The sequence below is a fragment of the Lissotriton vulgaris genome, chromosome 12 (assembly GCF_964263255.1).
Source record: "Lissotriton vulgaris chromosome 12, aLisVul1.2, whole genome shotgun sequence".
Lineage (NCBI taxonomy): Eukaryota > Metazoa > Chordata > Amphibia > Caudata > Salamandridae > Lissotriton > Lissotriton vulgaris.
In genome coordinates, this window is record NC_141700.1 from 255,232,452 (window position 1) to 255,251,402 (window position 18,951).

Consider the following 18,951-nt stretch of genomic DNA (forward strand, 5'->3'; position numbering starts at 1 on the left):
GACCGGCCTATGCGTAGTGAGCACCGGGGTGCCACTCAGCAGTCACCTTCCTGTAAAGCCCTGCCTACCCAGGATACACAAAACCCTGTCTGGGACGGTGCTAGCACCGCCCTCGACAGGAAACCCTTTGTCCAGGCTCCCCTCGCTGGAAGGACTCCCAGCTGCAGGGGTCAGACTCGTGTCTGTGGTGGCAGCATCCATTTTGTGGAGCTGAGGCTTCAGTTAACTTTAACCGGGGTTCACAGTTACATACATGTCGTGTCCCTCTAGAAGGGTGGAATGCTAACCCCGTCGCCAGAATTGGCGAGGGGTTAGTATTCCAATTCGTATGACACCTTACTCGACATGTTTTGATAAAGCAATACCAAAGATAGCATTTAACCGCGAGGATTATAATGCACTTAAGAGTATATGGTATGCGTTATCATGGAACAGCTATTAGGACTTGGTTCCGCAAGCTGCAGACAGGCTCAGCTCATGCCAGAGCACCATCTCACACGATTCCAAGCACTCTGCCTTCAGGATTGTTAAGGCCTGCCATAGGAGTGACTGATAGGAATCTGTGTGTCCATTTTTAGGGTTAGATATAGGTATACTATATCTACAGCAAAGGGTGATTACACGACTTTGCCCCAGCTGTCATGCAGCCAGTTGTGTCAAATTTAGGAGGCCAGCCAGGGGTGGCATAATACATGCTTCAGCCCCTGGTAGGCCCTGGGTACACCTATGCCCTGAGGTACAGGGTCTGATAAGGTGGCCCAGTACCAATTGGTAAATGCACCTAGGGTACATGTTGTAATTTAGAGAGAACAGCCAGGCTGTGGGTCTGATTGGCAGGCCCACAGCCAGAGAAAGTCGTAAACCAGTGAAACAAAAGCAAAAAATCTGGGTGATCATAGGATTGCAGACCCTACTCTCCTACAAGTACTGCACAGTCAGTGCGTGCACACAAACGTGCACGCACACACATGCTTTCCTTACACAAACGTAACAGTGACAGCAAAGGCAGCACCAGCGTAAATTTCCCTTATCCTTGAGCATATTTCAGGGCCCACCGTGGATGATCTAAAATTGGTGAACAATATGACGAGGGCAGAGGGGCAACAATTCAGATATTAGGATATATAGTCAGAGACTATGAAGCAACTAGAAGATGGAAGTTGTGTTATAACTTTACAGGGGATTCATCATTAGCAAAAACTTATCTGTGATACTGAATCCAGGCCTGTAGGGCTCAAATGTTTAGATCTCAGGCCTCACTTGGATTAGTGGCCCCACATTTGTATGCCAATTTTTGCATATTGTGTGTCAATGTGGATGCCGTATGTGGCGCTTTGTGTCCATTTCTGGGGGCTCGTCTGTGTCAAGTGCATGATGCTTCTCAGTGTCTCACTATAGTGTAGTTCCTATATCCCTGATAGGCTCTGCGCATTGAAATAATATATCCTATAGATGTGGCATAGGACTGAGGTCAGTATGCCTCTATCGAGTACTTTAAACTTAATTACTTGTGTGTGCCAGCTAACTCAGAGGTCACTAGAAACTTCTCAAATGAACAAGAAGGGATTAGTTTCTGACAACCGCATAAACATGACAACTTTCTTTCCCTTAGAATTGGAACAATTCTCAGAATCGTGGTGTTAGACGGCGACCTGGAGGGTCGGCCAAGGACAGGGGAGAGGCCTCCGGTGAGGGCCGTCTCCAGCGATCTTACAGACGAGTAACTTCCCCCCCACAGATGGACACCACACCAGGATGAGGTCAACACTCTTTATATACGATTCTTGAAATAAGGTTATCAGCGATACAGTGAGATCCGGACACGAGGGTCCGCTTAATTCTAGTCTCTGAGGGGAAAAGGGTAGCGGGACAGTCTTGGTACCGGTCTGGTACGGGGTGGCAAGATGGGTAGCTCACAATCCTCGAGCTCGGAGTTCTGGAAGGTCGGGCCGCGGCAGCGCCAGCAGGCTAGGATGATAAGTCTCACTTGAGAAGGGCCGCGGCAGCGCCGGCAGGCAAAGGCGATGGTTCACACAAGGATGGGCCGCGGCAGCGCCAGCAGGCAGGAACGATGTTTCACAAGGATGGGCCGCGGCAGCGCCAGCAGGCAGGAACGATGTTTCACAAGGATGGGCCGCGGCAGCGCCAGCAGGTCCCGACAAAGGTGTAGGTTGCAGAGGGCCGCGGCAGCGCCAGCAGGCAGGACGATGGTTCACAAGGATGGGCCGCGGCAGCGCCAGCAGGTCCCGACGAAGGTGTAGGTTGCAGAGGGCCGCGGCAGCGCCAGCAGGCAGGAACGATGATTCACAAGGCAGGGCTGCGGCAGCGCCAGCAGTCCGTCAAGGATGAGTTCTTAAAGGTGTCTCTCGACTCCAGGATACAACTGCCTTCCTGCTCTGGAGCTGCCCCAGTTATAGGTCTGGTCCCCTTTGATGTCCGGACCCTCGCGCTTGGAGGTCGGGAGGTCCGGGATGAGGGTGTCCAGACACCCAGCAGGGGGGTGGAGCCAGCGCACGGGGAGGCCGGGGGCGATCGGCACCTGGTGGGGGAGAGCCATCGACACTCCTTTCTCCCATTGACCTGCCAAGTGGTCCGTTCACCTGCTGGGCGGATGGTGGTGCCTCAATGTCGGGGCCTGGCCTGGCCCAGGGTTGGGGTCGAGCTGCGGCCACGCGACCTCGTGGTGCAGTGTCCAAGATGGCAGCTGGGCCGAGGCAAGGCTGCTGATGACGGCTCGGGCCGGCCGATGTCGGGGTGTTCGGGGGCAGGCGTCCCGTTGGGGACGGGTTGCGGGTTGCTTCTGTGGGTTGCCGGGTGGTTCTTCGGGTGACACCGGGAGAGCCGGTGTTCGGATCTTCTTATGCGGGGGAGGGAGTGGGCCCTTCACGAGGCCTGTCCAACACGTGGTAACAATAGATAACAGTTTCACTCAGTCAATCGTGCATACTTTGTTTCTACAGAGTTTACACAGAAATAGGTAGACGGGCGTTTCAATAAAAAAGTGTTTATTGAACAGTCTTATTTCTTGTGCAAGAGATATGAACTGCTACAATCGTATGATAGAATGCGAAGTATAATACGTACAGCGTTAGCAGTAAGATAAGATAATACTGCAATAGGCATGGTTTGTAGCTATGACATATATTCCTAAAATACATACATAAATAACACAGGCTAAAATGTGAATACTCGTCTGGTGGTTCTAGCTAGTTCTACCCCAGTGTACCTAACCTAAGTGTAGTACGAGGTAAGAAGTAGGTGCTTTTTTTCATAGTCTAGTTTAGCTATAGTTTTAGATTTAGATTAAGATTTGCCAAAAGTCCCTCTAGGTTCTAGTCTGCTCCATACCTTACAATGAGAGAGGTTGGAATCTCTTTCCGGGTCTTGATCTCTAACACCCCACGAAGGGAGTCAGAAACACTGGAGCTGGATTCTCTGCAAGGAGGATGACAGCGTCTGGTCAGTGCGTCAGGCGGGGACTCGACTTCCTTACGGCAGCCGTATCGAGCTGTGCAGCGGAGCCGTGGTTTGCCAGGGCAAGTGCAGGTATATTTATACCTAGAAGGTGTTTAGGAATTCCAGTATTGACATAAAAGTCGGGCAGAGGAACGTCATGAATAAACCCCTAAGGAATAGATGTTCATGCATAGTAAATGAGTTCTTGGAGAAATCAAAGATCCAGGTGAGGGGAAGTCCTAAAGGCTTAAGAGTCTGGTTTTCCAAGAACTCGTTGTGACATGGATGGACGGATGTAGGTGACCATCCCTGTATTTGGTTAGCATGGATAATGTCTAAATAAGGGTTGGAATTTAATGCCTAAATAAGGGCAATGAGAATTGTGTCTATATAAGGGCAAAAATCGGGAAACCTATATACGGTATCTAAATCGACACACAACACCCACACCAGTTTCATATGAATGACATTACTAAATCCTAAACATGTTAAACATATCTAAAATAGAGTCTCACATGATTTGCCAAATCATGTCTAAAAACATTTAGCTAAAAATGTATTTAAAACTGTTGCTATGCATAAAAATACAATGGTGCTGTAGAAATCAAAGCAATGTTCCATTCCAAGCATAAGTTGACATTGAATGCTAAATGAACATTAGTAGATACATTATGAAATGGCTCGTAAATACAGAAGAAAAGGTGCCGAAACTATTTCATGTCAGGTTACATAAAACAAAATGTTTGTTGACAAGATGGCATATTGTCTCTGGAAGTTTTCAAAGAATTCTGTTCTCTATGAATAGGTCAATACTATAAGCAGATTACTGTGCCCAAAAAAGAAAAATACAAATAAAAAAAAAATTCATCATAGGAAAAAGTTCAAAGGAGTGTCTTTGTTTTTAAAAAGTGAAGGCCAAATTCAAAGATTTCCGGTACACTGTGTGTCGAATCAAAAGTCAGCTTATGGGCTTGGCGAAAACATGAAATCTTCCATTTCTGTAGACAAAAAGTCATCTACTGTTGGAGGTGAAAGTTGGAGTTCCTTGTTTAGAAGATTAACTGCACATAGATGTGAACCATCGCCTTCAGCATTGGAAGCATCAGCAATGTTTGTTTCGGATGTTACCTGCATGCCTGTTATTTTCTCTCGTACCTCAGCAGCAGCAATTTGCGACTGTGAGATCTCAATGAATGCCATCATCAGGATTGGTAGCCGCTGTGGACAACACAGAGCATGGGCTGTTACCGGGTCCAGCAGAGTATTGATATCCGTAGGCATGACTGATGGGAGTGTTAGACAGATGTCTAGCACGCATTCTTCACCGCAAAGCAGGCAGCGTAGAACAGGTATGATGCAATCTTGCCAGATTAGTCTGAATGACAGAAACCATGTGGTATTTAATTCTCGTAGACGAGGTAAACCCAAAATTTGAACGATGCGCTCACAACACTTTATCTCCTGTAGAGCTCTCTCCACGGTGCACTGGGTGTCGCTGGTGATTTGGCTTGCCATATCATAGCAGTAGGAATAAAAACAGGATCCCTGCAACGAGTTCTAAAAGAAAAGTAGCGGCAGCCTGCCAAACACAGAGTGCACGAAGTTGGGATTTATTCCGAGGACTGCTTGAAAAGGTGCTAACAGTCCTGAACACACGTTCTTGAATGCATGTACAATACCACTCACATCAGACATGTTTAAGATACGTCCCAACATTTCTGAGAAATGTATAGGGTAGTTTGTATCCAAAAGGGCATGTATCTCGGCTGAAGTCCTTGCGACTTGTAGATCATAGGTTTCTTTGGCCGAGGTCAGAGGCACTGTTTGTTTTAAAAGAATGGCTTTCATTCTGCTTAGAGTATCAATTCATATAGAAGAGATGTTCAGTGAAGGCCATAATGGTGACTATCTGGCTGTCTCTATTTGGGGGAACAAGGATTGCATACAGCAAGTGACCCTGGATGTAAACGTTACTAGATATGGAATACCTGGCAGCATGCCACAGCAGCTGTGATCATTCAACATGAGGTAACTTCCATTCGAAACTTGTCCAAAAATTGGATTAATCACTGCAGCTGGTGTACCTTGCAGGTGACAGGATAAGTTTGTAGTGGAACCATTACAGGCCCCGTGTAAATTAATACCCCGACATAGGAGAGAACCGCTTAGTGCGTTTTCACAGTTTGTACCACTAAGAAACACTTAACGCTCCCCACTCCAACATCTTTGTGTGTAAGGTAAATCGCAGGATGTCTTGATGTATTCTTTACCCAATCTTTCATATTTGCCTACTGGTATATGTTTTAGGCAATACTGAAAATGGAAAGTTGTAATAGGCAGAGTAATTTTACCATGTATGATCCACTAAGTAGCTCGTCTTTCTGCCACCGTCAATGGTAATTTTACAAGTTTTTCAATGCTCCACACCGAATAGTCTGCTCCCCTTTGTGCCAGTTTGATCTGTTTATCAGTGAGATTGAATTCTGAAAACAGTGACGTAGTGTTGATTAAACGCCAAGGCACATAGCCTGCACACAGGTTTTGTAGTGTCCAGCCTAATAGCATGATAGAACGCAATTGAGACTGACCATGTTGCAACATGACCATGTCTTGTTCCATAATGTCTATGGCAGAGGATACAATGCTGTCCAATGAATATATTCTGGACGACAGAGTCGTTAACCCATTGTTCACTACAGCGAGAGATTTCTCTATATTAATACGATCAATTTCTCGTATTCTTTCTGCAGTTTCTGCTTGGGTAACCTTCCATATTTCATTATAAGCAGCGTAGATACCGGCATATATGAAACGTTTTTGATGCGGTTTTCTTGGACCTAGCAAGAATTCCCAAAGGTCTGCGCCTTCTTGAAGTAAAGTTAAGTGTTGTGTCACATCCTCTAATTTACCTTTCTGTAGCCAATCAAGGCATAGTTTCCCTACACTGTATGTTGTTACTACCCATGGATGCTGTCTTTGAACATAGCGTGGGTCTGGCCTATTGATAGTAAAACCCTGTATTTTGTTCCGGAATCGATCTTGACAGTTGTTTGTGTCTGTGACCCAGAGCAACAATTTTTTCCATTCTGGATCTGATCTGTTGTGATGCAAAATAATATGTACGTCGACCTCCCCCTCTATAGTGTTATCACTTGCAGGTGCAGGTATGGACGGAGTGTTCATGTCTTTGATCTTGGCTATCCCAAGGCCAGACGTTTGTTGGACAGTGTCATTCAAAAACATTATTTGCTCAGGGATGATACAGGCTCTAAATAAAGCTTCTACCCCCTGCACTTGCCAATCTTTTGTCCCCCAGACAGATTTTGTCTCAATGTTGTCTTTTCCAAAAGTCGAAACCCTGTCTAGACAGCTGGGCAATAAAGGTTGCAGAGTAAATCTGTTTAGTATTTCTTAACCTATTTTTCTTTACTGTCTTGTTCACATTTTTAAAGTAAAACATTTCTGTATTTGACACTTTGAACCCTGAAAAATATGGAAACTTCTTTGCAAACGTTTTTGAGCTACCCTTTGGAGGTGTAGGACCAATGTTCCCATTGGTTATACATAAATATATTCCTAGGCAATGCAGATTTGTGCAAGATATGATGACTATCATGGTTATAACAGTACATTTGTTCATAGTCTGATGAACCCTCTAAATATTCATGATTTGTGAATACTGCAGACATTTCTAGATCAGACATCATGTTATTAACAGTCTCGAAGTCCCAATCATCAGAAAAGGTACTAGAGGTAATAAAATCACTTACAGAAATTTTAAATAAGTGTGGAATCTTCCAAAAAAGTTCCGACGGGCCAAATAAATTATATTCTGTTTTGTCCCAAACTATACCATCCAGTATAGGAACAGCTGTGATGTTCACTGCTGGCAAGTCTCTTGCTTCACGATGGGATGATCTGTGTGGTTTCAGAAGTAAGTTCACTCTTTTACTTTCTGTGTCCATTTGAATATATCTTCCACTTATCAGCATACCCATAGTCATTGCCAGAGCTAACCAAAGTAGAAAGAAAAATATTCCCAAAACAATCCATAGTTCAATCCATGGTAAAACCAGATAAGTCTTTTTCAGGAGATGAAAAACGTCTGTTGCTTGTTCTTTGAAAGTTCTTTGTGCTGGCGTTGTTTCAGGTTCGCTGGAATCCTCAGAAAACCTATCACAGTTAATGAAATAGCCAGAGGCAGTTCTGTTAATGGTTGGAATTGCATCCAGATTTGTTGAAATCGCTGGAACCAATTGACCACTTGTTACTTCGTTGTAGACAGGTGTATCAGCATGAACTGTTATTTGGGATTCAAGAGGTATGAGTTCCATAGCTGTCGCGTCCCACAGAGGAGGGCAGTCTCGAACACTGCCTTGAGACACTTCCGAGTGCCGTAAAAACTACATTTCCCATGATTCCAGGTACGCGTGCGATGCCTCTGGCCGATGACGTCACACGCGGAAACCTCAAGACGGAGCGGAGAAGGAGAGTCCTTGCCGTTGATTCTGGTTATGGAGAGAAGACACGGTAGGATTGTTTCCCCATGTATCCAGCGTATCCTTTGTGGTGATCTTCTTTGTGTTTGTATTCCTCGCGTGTGCTCGGTTCGAGCATTCCCGATCTTGGCCGCGGAACTTGTTAGAGCTCAGGGAGTCCTCGGTTGAGGCTCCGTGTACTAGTCTCCACGGAGGCGTTTTGCTGTGACTGTATTCTTTTACTGGCATCTGCTGTGCACTCCCGTCGTAAGTGCGAACTCATCTAGGTGGTGGATAATGCCTGGCTTACATGCGAGACTTGATTTATGCGCATGTTGTGCTTTATGTACATTCTTTGAGACTGTTGCTGAAAACCTCCCATTCAGAGGGGGCTTTGACACTTTAGAAACTGTTTTGGATGTTAATTTCATTGTTATTGGTTTCGGAGAAACCTTGAATCAAGGGTTGCTCACAGTCTGGATTAAGGAGTCCTTCCAGTTATACTGAAGAAGCATTCAGCAGTCTACATTGTTGGGCTAAAGTACAAATACAGAATCGGTCCGCGGGTGAAGTTCAACCCGAGGTCTACTGGTGGTTATTTAAGAATAACTATTGTCTTCTACTTTTTTTTGTGACATTACAACAGGGGTTATGAGCTTCGCCTGGCTGGCTATTTACCATTTGCCCTCTGTGGAAGCCTTAACAGTAATATCGTTTGGTACGTGTATATCCTACAAATGTTTATTAAGCAAATGTGATTTTGATTCAAAAAGATAACGTCCAGGTTATTGTGTTATAGATCAGAGATACATGTTCTACACTCCTGATTGCCAGGCAAAGCCACCCCTTTCCTCAGTTCCAGGTAAAAGAACATTCAGATAACTATACATGACAGGCTGTTCCTTGTCTGCTTTGCTTGCATGTATTATCGGTTTAAGTGTGTGCTTGACTCATAGTGCCTTGTACCTCATTTTGGCCTGTGTTAACTGACCCTTGACTCTCTGCCATGTCTCTTGGATATTGTGTACTCTTTCCTGTGCTTCTGGAACTAGGGAAGCTGAAACAGGATGTTGGAAGGTTGTGGATATTGGGTTGAAAATAAATGATACGTGGTTGTGGATTAGAGCAATGTTGGATTCAGGAGCCACAGGTTGCTTTATGGACCATACAAAGGCCATCAGCTTAGGACTTGCACTACAAGAAAAAGAAACTCCAGAAGCAGTGTTTGCAGTGGATGGCAGAAAGTTGGATTCAGGTCCTATCAGGTTACAGACCAGGGATCTCAGTATGATCATGGGTGTGGAACATCAGGAAACGTTGGGTTTTAATATCATCTATGTAAACCACAACGAACCGCTCCAAATATTTCTTGAGTACATCGTCCAGAAAGAACTGGAAGGCGGCAGGCGTGTTACAGAGCCCGAAGGGCATGACGAGATACTCGTAGAGACCAAAACGGGTTTTGATGGCAGTCTTCCACTCGTCCCCTGATCTCATTCGGACTAGGTGGTACGCTCCCTTTAAATCCAGCCTCGTGAAAATCACAGCTTCTTTTACTTGCTCCAACAGTACATTGATGAGAGGGAGAGGATATTTGTTTTTGACTGTAATGGCGTTTAGAGCTCTATAATCCGCACAGGCCCGAAGTTCCCCATTAGCCTTGGGAATGAAGAACAGTGGAGACGCAGCCGGGGATTTCGATTCTCTAATAAACCCAAGCTTCAATAGCTTATCCAGGTATGCTCGGAGATGTAAGGTTTCTGGTTCTGTGAGCGCGTAAACACGTCCCGCCGGAATCTTCAACCCCGGAACCAAATCGATTTGACAATCGTATGATCGGTGCGTCGGTAATACTTCTGCCTTACTTTCAATGAATACCTCAGCCAAGTCCCGATACTCAAATGGGAGTTCCACATCGTGTTCAATGGTTGTAGCAATATGACGGATACAAGCTAAACCAGAAGCAGGACTAGGTCCCACAGGGTAGCAATTCTGTTGGCAAAACTCCGATGTGAATTGGAGTGTCTGTCCTTCCCAATCCACTACTGGGTTATGTTTTCGCAACCATGGTAATCCCAGGATCACTCCGTACTGTGGTGCATGTATGATATTAAAACCCAACGTTTCCTGATGTTCCACACCCATGATCATACTGAGATCCCTGGTCTGTAACCTGATAGGACCTGAATCCAACTTTCTGCCATCCACTGCAAACACTGCTTCTGGAGTTTCTTTTTCTTGTAGTGCAAGTCCTAAGCTGATGGCCTTTGTATGGTCCATAAAGCAACCTGTGGCTCCTGAATCCATCATTGCTCTAATCCACAACCACGTATCATTTATTTTCAACCCAATATCCACAACCTTCCAACATCCTGTTTCAGCTTCCCTAGTTCCAGAAGCACAGGAAAGAGTACACAATATCCAAGAGACATGGCAGAGAGTCAAGGGTCAGTTAACACAGGCCAAAATGAGGTACAAGGCACTATGGGTCAAGCACACACTTAAACCGATAATACATGCAAGCAAAGCAGACAAGGAACAGCCTGTCATGTATAGTTATCTGAATGTTCTTTTACCTGGAACTGAGGAAAGGGGTGGCTTTGCCTGGCAATCAGGAGTGTAGAACATGTATCTCTGATCTATAACACAATAACCTGGACGTTATCTTTTTGAATCAAAATCACATTTGCTTAATAAACATTTGTAGGATATACACGTACCAAACGATATTACTGTTAAGGCTTCAACAGAGGGCAAATGGTAAATAGCCAGCCAGGCGAAGCTCATAACCCCTGTTGTAATGTCACAAAAAAAAGTAGAAAACAATAGTTATTCTTAAATAACCACCAGTAGACCTCGGGTTGAACTTCACCCGCGGACCGATTCTGTATTTGTACTTTAGCCCAACAACGTAGACTGCTGAATGCTTCTTCAGTATAACTGGAAGGACTCCTTAATCCAGACTGTGAGCAACCCTTGATTCAAGGTTTCTCCGAAACCAATAACAATGAAATTAACATCCAAAACAGTTTCTAAAGTGTCAAAGCCCCCTCTGAATGGGAGGTTTTCAGCAACAGTCTCAAAGAATGTACATAAAGCACAACATGCACATAAATCAAGTCTCGCATGTAAGCCAGGCAGTATCCACCACCTAGATGAGTTCGCACTCACGACGGGAGTGCACAGCAGATGCCAGTAAAAGAATACAGTCACAGCAAAACGCCTCCGTGGAGACTAGTACACGGAGCCTCAACCGAGGACTCCCTGAGCTCTAACAAGTTCCGCGGCCAAGATCGGGAATGCTCGAATCGAGCACACGCGAGGAATACAAACACAAAGAAGATCACCACAAAGGATACGCTGGATACATGGGGAAACAATCCTACTGTGTCTTCTCTCCATAACCAGAATCACCGGCAAGGACTCTCCTTCTCCGCTCCGTCTTGAGGTTTCCGCGTGTGACGTCATCGGCCAGAGGCGTCGCACGCGTACCTGGAATCATGGGAAATGTAGTTTTTACGGCACTCGGAAGTGTCTCAAGGCAGTGTTCGAGACTGCCCTCCTCCGTGGGACGCGACAGTACATCCCTCTCCCGAAGAACACTGACAGAGACATGGTTTGTCTGGGAAGCGTTTATGGAATAGTTTACTGAATCTAGGAGCATGAACACCTGCTGCTGGTTCCCAAGAATTCTCCTCATTACTGTATCCCTTCCATGCCACCAAATACCACAACCTGGTGCGATATATTTTGGAATCCACAATACCTCTCACCTCATTTTCCCCCTCCTCATCCACCGCGACTGCTGCAGGAAGTGTTCTTTTGACAGAATGCGTGGGTTTCACTAAAGACACATGAAATGCAGGATGAATCCGCAAAGAGGAAGGTAGAGCCAGCTTAACAACCACAGGATTGACCAATTCGACCACCTTGTAAGGACCAATGTATTTAGGATTAAAAATGCTATAGCGCTTAAAACGTATGTTCTTGGTGGATAACCATACGTAATCCCCTTTTTTATACACTGGTCCGGTCTGTCTGTGCTTGTCCTCATAGGCCTTGTACCTCATTTCAGCTTCCTCTCCCCGCTGCTCCCTTCCTTCCCTTCCTGATATCCCTCGCTTTACCACTTCTGTGAGTCTGTTCTCATTCAGACCCAGGGGCTGTCGAGAGGTGGACCCCGACATAGCATCGCTCGATCCTGAGGACACTGGGACCTGACAATAGCATTGTTACTTAGTCCTTCATTTCTCACTGTAGAATCTTCAAAGGTGATGAGTCTCTCAGTTTGAACCTCTTCGATTGTAGCTAGAGGAATGCTTCTGCGACATTGTCGGAGTCCACTTGGCCTACTGCTTAGTATCGGCCACATGTTGTGGTTTGATCAGATCGATGGACACAAATCTTTTCTCCTTTTTTCCAGCAAGGGGCGGCAAAAATACTGTTCTTGATCCGTGGATTGCTAGGACAGGTACTGGTTGTCTGTAAGAAGGCCCAAATTCCTTCTTGTCCGCGATCTTTTCTCTGACTAGATCCCCAAGCTTTGGGATCCAGACAGGCCGTGCTGGGGCAGTTGGTTTTTCCCCAGTGGAGGTTGGCTTCAGGAACACGTTGCTTCGTTTCGATCTTAGTTCATTTAAGTCCTGTAAAACAGCCAAATTATCTTTGATATCAAATTCTTTATTTTTCACTATTGTGCCCTTTATGTCAAGGTCCGGTACTAACATTCCAGTCCCAAATAGGACCTCATACTGACACCCCCTAGAGAACTTCTTGGCAAATTATTTAATGAGTGTTGGACCCCATAAAGATGTTTGACCCACCCATCACCCAAACCTAATACCCTAGCTGTTACAGACTGCTTTATGTCCCTTTTTTTCTTTCCTCAACAGAATTTCCCTCAGGATGGAATGGAGAAGAATACCGCAGTACTACCTCTAATCTGGCAATGGCTTCTTTGTAAGCTCAAGAGCTAAACGCAGGACCCTGGTCAGAGTGTAGTGTGCCAATTGCGTATGTGCCGATAAAGACTCGCAAATCTTTTATAACAGTTCAAGCGTCAGCCAAGCGCTGAGGCCACACCTATAGGAACCTTGAACACAAATCCACTGCGACCATGATATATTTATAGGTTATATCCCTCTGTAAGGGACCGCAGTGGTCCAGGTAAACACAAGCTAATGGTTTATCTGAAATTAACAGGGGCGTCTGTGCAGGACGTTTCACAGTAGAGACTTTCATCTTCTGGCATATTTCACAGTCCAAAACATAGTTTCTGGTCTGTTTCCTAATGCTGGGCCACCAGTATCTTTGTTTTAATAATTATACTGCGGCGGCAACATCTGCATGAGCAGAGGCGATCCCTTCATGTGCTGCTAGGATTAGTCCTAATCTATGTTCCATGTTTGGAATTACCCTACCCCTCACTCCAGGAATTTGAGCAAACGGAACATTGTTCGCATCAATTGCATACGAGTATTTGAGTGGAAACTTTTTAGGTATCGCTGCACCGCTGCCTTTGCTTGAAGCATTGACAGCCAGCATTATTTCACTGTCTATTTTCGTTTTTAAATGAGTGATTGCAGCTACGGAAGCCGTTTGACCAGCCCCCTTTGCGGCTCCATCAGCCAATGAATTCCCTTCATCGTGAACACCATTGCGTTGATGACTCAGCGTGTGTATCACATGAGTGTTGTGTAGTCCGTTTCGCAACTGAACTACTTGTTCCCAAAGCGTTTTATGCTTTATCATGCCACCTTTTGCATCTTTGAAACCATTTTGAAGCCAATACTGTAGATATTCATTGTATGATTGAACACAGTAAAAAGAATCGCACACTATGAGTGTGGGGAATTCGCAATCCATATTTTCAAGTGCCATTTTGAATGCTTGTAGTTCAGCTCGCTGAGCTGTACAATCTCCTAGAGATTGTGTTTTTATGACCATTGGTCGGAATTTACCATTGCGCATACAACCTTTAACGATCGCGTATGCTCCACTATAAGCTTGCTTACCCCCCCGTAGCGGGTTGTACTGATCTGTCAGTATAAATTATAAATTCATACTGGTCAAGAGGGTGAATATCAGTAGGCAGAGGACATTTGTGTTTGTGTTACAGGAATGCTTGTGTTTTCAAATAAGGATCAAAAACATATTCAACATCAGTTGCAGCAAGAGAATTAACCCATTGTATCCATCTTGGATGTAAAGCTTTTGCATTTGGAATGCTTACTTTTGTAACTGCCTCTAAGGCTGGTACAGGAGACATGACCATAATGCGATTCCCTTGTGCTAGGGCTCTTTCTTTGGCTACAGCGGTTTGAACTGCTCTCAGAATTTTTTCTGTAGAAGTGAATTTAATTTCTGCCTGTGTGTACAAATGCGAATTGTATGCAATTGGTACTTTTTCAACTTCAATAAAAGTTAAGTAGGTGAATTTGCATTGACCCGGAATAATTCAGATCACTAAGTTGCGTACGTTTACGCGTGTTTGTAAGTGTTTTGTTGCTAACATGTCAGCTTGTAGTGAATGCAAAATTTCTGTGTGTTCTTGTGTCCAATTTATGGTTTGGAAATAAGGTTTGATTAATTCGTAGAGAGGTTTAACCCTTTCTGCATAATTTAGAATGTATGTTCTTCCAAAATTCAGGAAACCTAGAATTGACTGTAAGTGTTTCAGCGTTTTTAGAGGTTGGAGCAGCGAACACTTTTCTAAAAAGTCGGCTGCCAGGCTTTTGCCTTCACTTGAAAGTTCATATCCTAAGAAAAGGATGTTGAGATGGGCAATTCTTGAATTTTTTTTTTGAATTTGTAACCCTCAGATGCGAAGCCCAGTATAATGGTGTTCACCCTGTTCAAGTGCCTATACAGGTCATCGTCAGTCAGATAGATGTCATCACCATATGACATCATAAATTTGTAGTAACTCTGTTACCCTTGCTGAGAATAACCCCAGGCTGTTCTTGTACCCCTGTAGGAGTCGACAAAACTGACGCTGGGTCCCCATTATTGAAAAAGCGGTCAAATACCTACTTCCAGGTGTAATGTTTTGACAAAAGAAACCATTTGAAATGTCTAATGTGGTTTTATAATTTTTATGTACAATGTTATTCATCAGTGCTGTACTATGTGCATTATGCACCGCAAATGTTTTAAAACAAGAGTTCAGTTGTCTGTAATCCAAAACTAGACGATATGTATTGTCTGGTTTGGAGACAGGAAACAAAGGATTGTTCATTGATGAGGTGCATGTTTCAATCACCCCGTGGTATTCAAGTTGATCTAAGATCTCCCTGACCTGTTTTTTAGCTTCTTGTTTAATTGGGTACTGCCTTTGTGCAGTTGGTTGATTTTGTAACTGGATTCTGTGGTGAGGTGAGTCCTCATCCCATCCTACATGATTTTTGTATAATGCTGGGGCTTGAGCAACTGCCCATTTCCTGGCATAAGTATATTTTAAATGTACTGGAACATGGTTGGAGAAGGCAGGCATAATGATGTCTCCGTCATGTGGGCACTCCCTGACAAATTCTGGTGGCCAGTCCTGTTCTGCTAGAAGTATATCACAACCTTTTGAAAGATGCTCCCAAAATAGTGCTTTCACTTTTCTTGGTATGTTGCCCTCCATCCAGAGTGTTATTTCATATAACCTATGTGGAGAACTAACCCTGGTGTCTACAGTCTCAACTTGAATGTCCTCATTCAAGTCCACTGTCTCCAGAAGTTCCTTCAGGTTCTGGTGAGCTATTGTTACTTCTGCTGCACTGTCCAGCATTGTCTGAGCCCATTCTCCGTTCTTTAGTTGTGTTCTCAGAATTTTCGGCAAGTCTGATCTTTAGACCTGCTACCTTCTTTTTGGAGAATTGAGGTTTTGGTTTGTTTTTCTGAACGTGTTGATCGTGTTTTGACTTCACATGTTCTTCTTTTTGATCTGACCGTCCTCTTCTTTCGTTGTCTGTGACGATATCTGATTGGTACGAGAGGAACGTGTATCAGTGTCTTCATACCTATCAGGTTTGCTCAAATTATCCCTATTCCTGAGGTTATACCTCCTTTCAGAGGGCTCCTTTTGAGGAGACCTACCTCGGGAATGAGAACGCTTCTCTTTGGAATGTTTTTTTCTATTTTCCCACTCTTTTTGAAAGAGGTAGGATTTTTTTTAGTAAAGCCCTTATTAGGACTTTCAGACAGTTGTGGTTTAACTGGTTTCTCACCCAAACTATCCCTTCTCAATTCTTCATAGGATTTTTCAATTATTCTGAGTAGTACTTGTTGGTGTTCTGTTACATCAAATTCCCTTAATTTCTGGCAGATCGCCACTGATGCTGCTTCTGCTTTAATATTAGATAATATTATCGTTGACACATGGTTGAAATTTTTCAGTAATTTCATACCTAAATTCAGAGCAGGCTCAGCCCCGTATTCGTTTTGAATTTGTTTCAGGACATCAGGTACTACCGCCATAGACGGAACAACATGTGTTTTTGTGTAGATAGCAGCAAAGACTGTGCCCCAAGAAGTGCAGTCCCCAAGATATGGGGTGATCCCCATTGGTAAGCAGATCTATAAGATTCTGTGTTTTTCATATGGGCTGGTATCAGGAAATACTGCTTCAATTTGAGTAATTTTTGAGCTATCCAGAATGGAATTTTAGCACGCTTTGCGGGCAATTTACCCATGACTGCGTGTAAAGTCTGTGGAGTGATTTTTAGTGTATTCCCCTGGTGAGAGGTTTGCTGTGGAATAAAGGTCAAAGATAGCTTTATTCGATTTCAAATGTTAAAAATCATAAAAGCGGTCACAGATCACATAAAAATACATTACGGAAAATTCCACATCCAGTTTTTGCAGGATAATTTGCAGAACTAATCAGTTTGGGTGTCAGATCATTGTTTGCCTTCATCTAATCACACTTTTCAAGAAGTTTGACATTAGGTGCATAGACATTTTGTCTTCCAGCATCTGAAGTTTCAAGAAAGCGGGTCTGCACTGTCTCAGACCCCATTTCTTCAGTAGGAACATTAAATATTTCTTCCTGGCGAAAGAGTAAAATTTACAGAATAGAACACAATGAATTTTTGACTGTTGCGAAACGTTATCGCACGGACACGGGAGCAAATCTTTTATCCATAAATTTGTTTCTGAGAAGGTTATCAGTCTAAAAAAGGTGTTCCCTTTAAAACGTGTTAAAATCATCCTAGAAAAGCTGCTCTGTACAAAAATTAAATATTGTTGTAAACCGCATCCCTCCACAATTAATTGATTCTGTATTACAGATCCCTTATTTCCCTCTGTCTGCCACCGTTTTATCTCTAGTAATTCAAGACACATTTCTTTCAACTTTTTTCTAGTGATAGTAAATAAAGTATGAGGGGAATCGTAGTATTCCAAGTGTCCAATCTCTGCTAAAAATATCTTCACATAAGAAAACCACCTAATTTTATGCGCTCCCTGTAGCACAAGGCAATCCTGTATGGTCTCCCTATTAAGTCCAGTTTCTTCGGATGTCCAAACTTTATGCCAAAGTAAAACCAGACCTACTTTAATAAGATCAGATACATAGGGCAAACCTAATTCTTTATGACATACATAACTTGATGTTGAATTTGGGAGTGCTAATAAAAAACGAAGGAAGGCGATTTCACAGAGTTGGATCTCCCTCGTGTCCGAAATACCCCATATCCCCGCCCCGTAGGTAACGGTAGAAACACATTTCGACCTATATATTTCTACTTAAATGTGTACCGGTCGACCCCCCAATTTATTTGCAAATTATTTGACGGCTCCGATAGCGCGCGAGAAAGCTAGTTTCCATGCGTCGGCTGCCGATGTCCATGTAGCCTTTTTGTTAAAAATTATCCCTAAATAAGAGAATTTATCCGTTGTTTCTATCTTAGACTTCTCTAAAAAAGTGTTGCAGTGCACATTTTTCTTTAATGAGCAGCACATATTAAAAGTTTTACATATATTAATTTTTAAACCTCTGACTGCCATGTATTTTGCAAAAGTAGTGAGGGCACTCTGTAAGCCCACTTGAGTCCTAGCCATGATTACCGCGTCATCGGCGTATAGTAAAATGGGGGCTGGGCTACCCTTAATTTGGGGGAAGTCCGTTCTAACCATTGTAGTTAAACAATTTGCCACGCTATTAATATAAAGATTAAATAAAAAGGGCGCCAGAATGCAGCCCTGTTGGACTCCTTTCCTCATCGGAAAAGTAGAAGTGCATTCCCCCTTATTACCAAAGCGTACTTTGGCCCCACCCCCGATATAATTCTTTGATAAAATTCAACAAATTAGACTCAATGCCGAGTTGCAGCAATGTATCCCATAAAAACTCATGACTGAGGTGTTAGACGGACCGGGAGGGTCGGCCGAGAATAAGGGGAGAGGTCTCCGGGGAGAGCCGTCTCCAGCGATCGTACAGACGAGTAACTTCCCCCCCACAGATGTACACCACACACGGATAAGGTTTAACGTTCTTTATAAGCAATTCTTTAAGTACGGTGAAATGGTACAAGGAGGTCTGGACTCAGGGGTCCCCTCGGTTCTAGTCTCTCGATTGGGAAAAGGGTAGCGGGACAGTCTTGTTACCAATCTGGTAGATGAAATAGCTCACAATCCTCGAGCTCGGCGTTCTAGATGATCGGGCCGCGGCGGAGCCAGCAGGTCCCGGGATGGTTGAAGTTAGCGACGGTCCGCGGCGGAGCCAGCAGGTCCCGATGAAGGTGGTGGTTACAAACGGTCCGCGGCCACGCCAGCAGGTCCCGACGACGATGAAGGTTTCAGAAGGTTGCGGCAGCGCCAGCAGGCAGGACAATAGTTCACAAGGTAGGACTACGGCAGCGCCAGTAGTCCGTCAAGGATGAGTTCTTCACTGCGTCTCTCGACTCCAGGATACAACTGCCTTCCTGCTCTGGAGCTGCCCCAGTTATAGGTCTGGTGCCCTTTGATGTCCAGACCCTCGCACTTGGAGGTCGGGAGGTCCGGGATGAGGGAGTCCAGACACCCAGCAGGG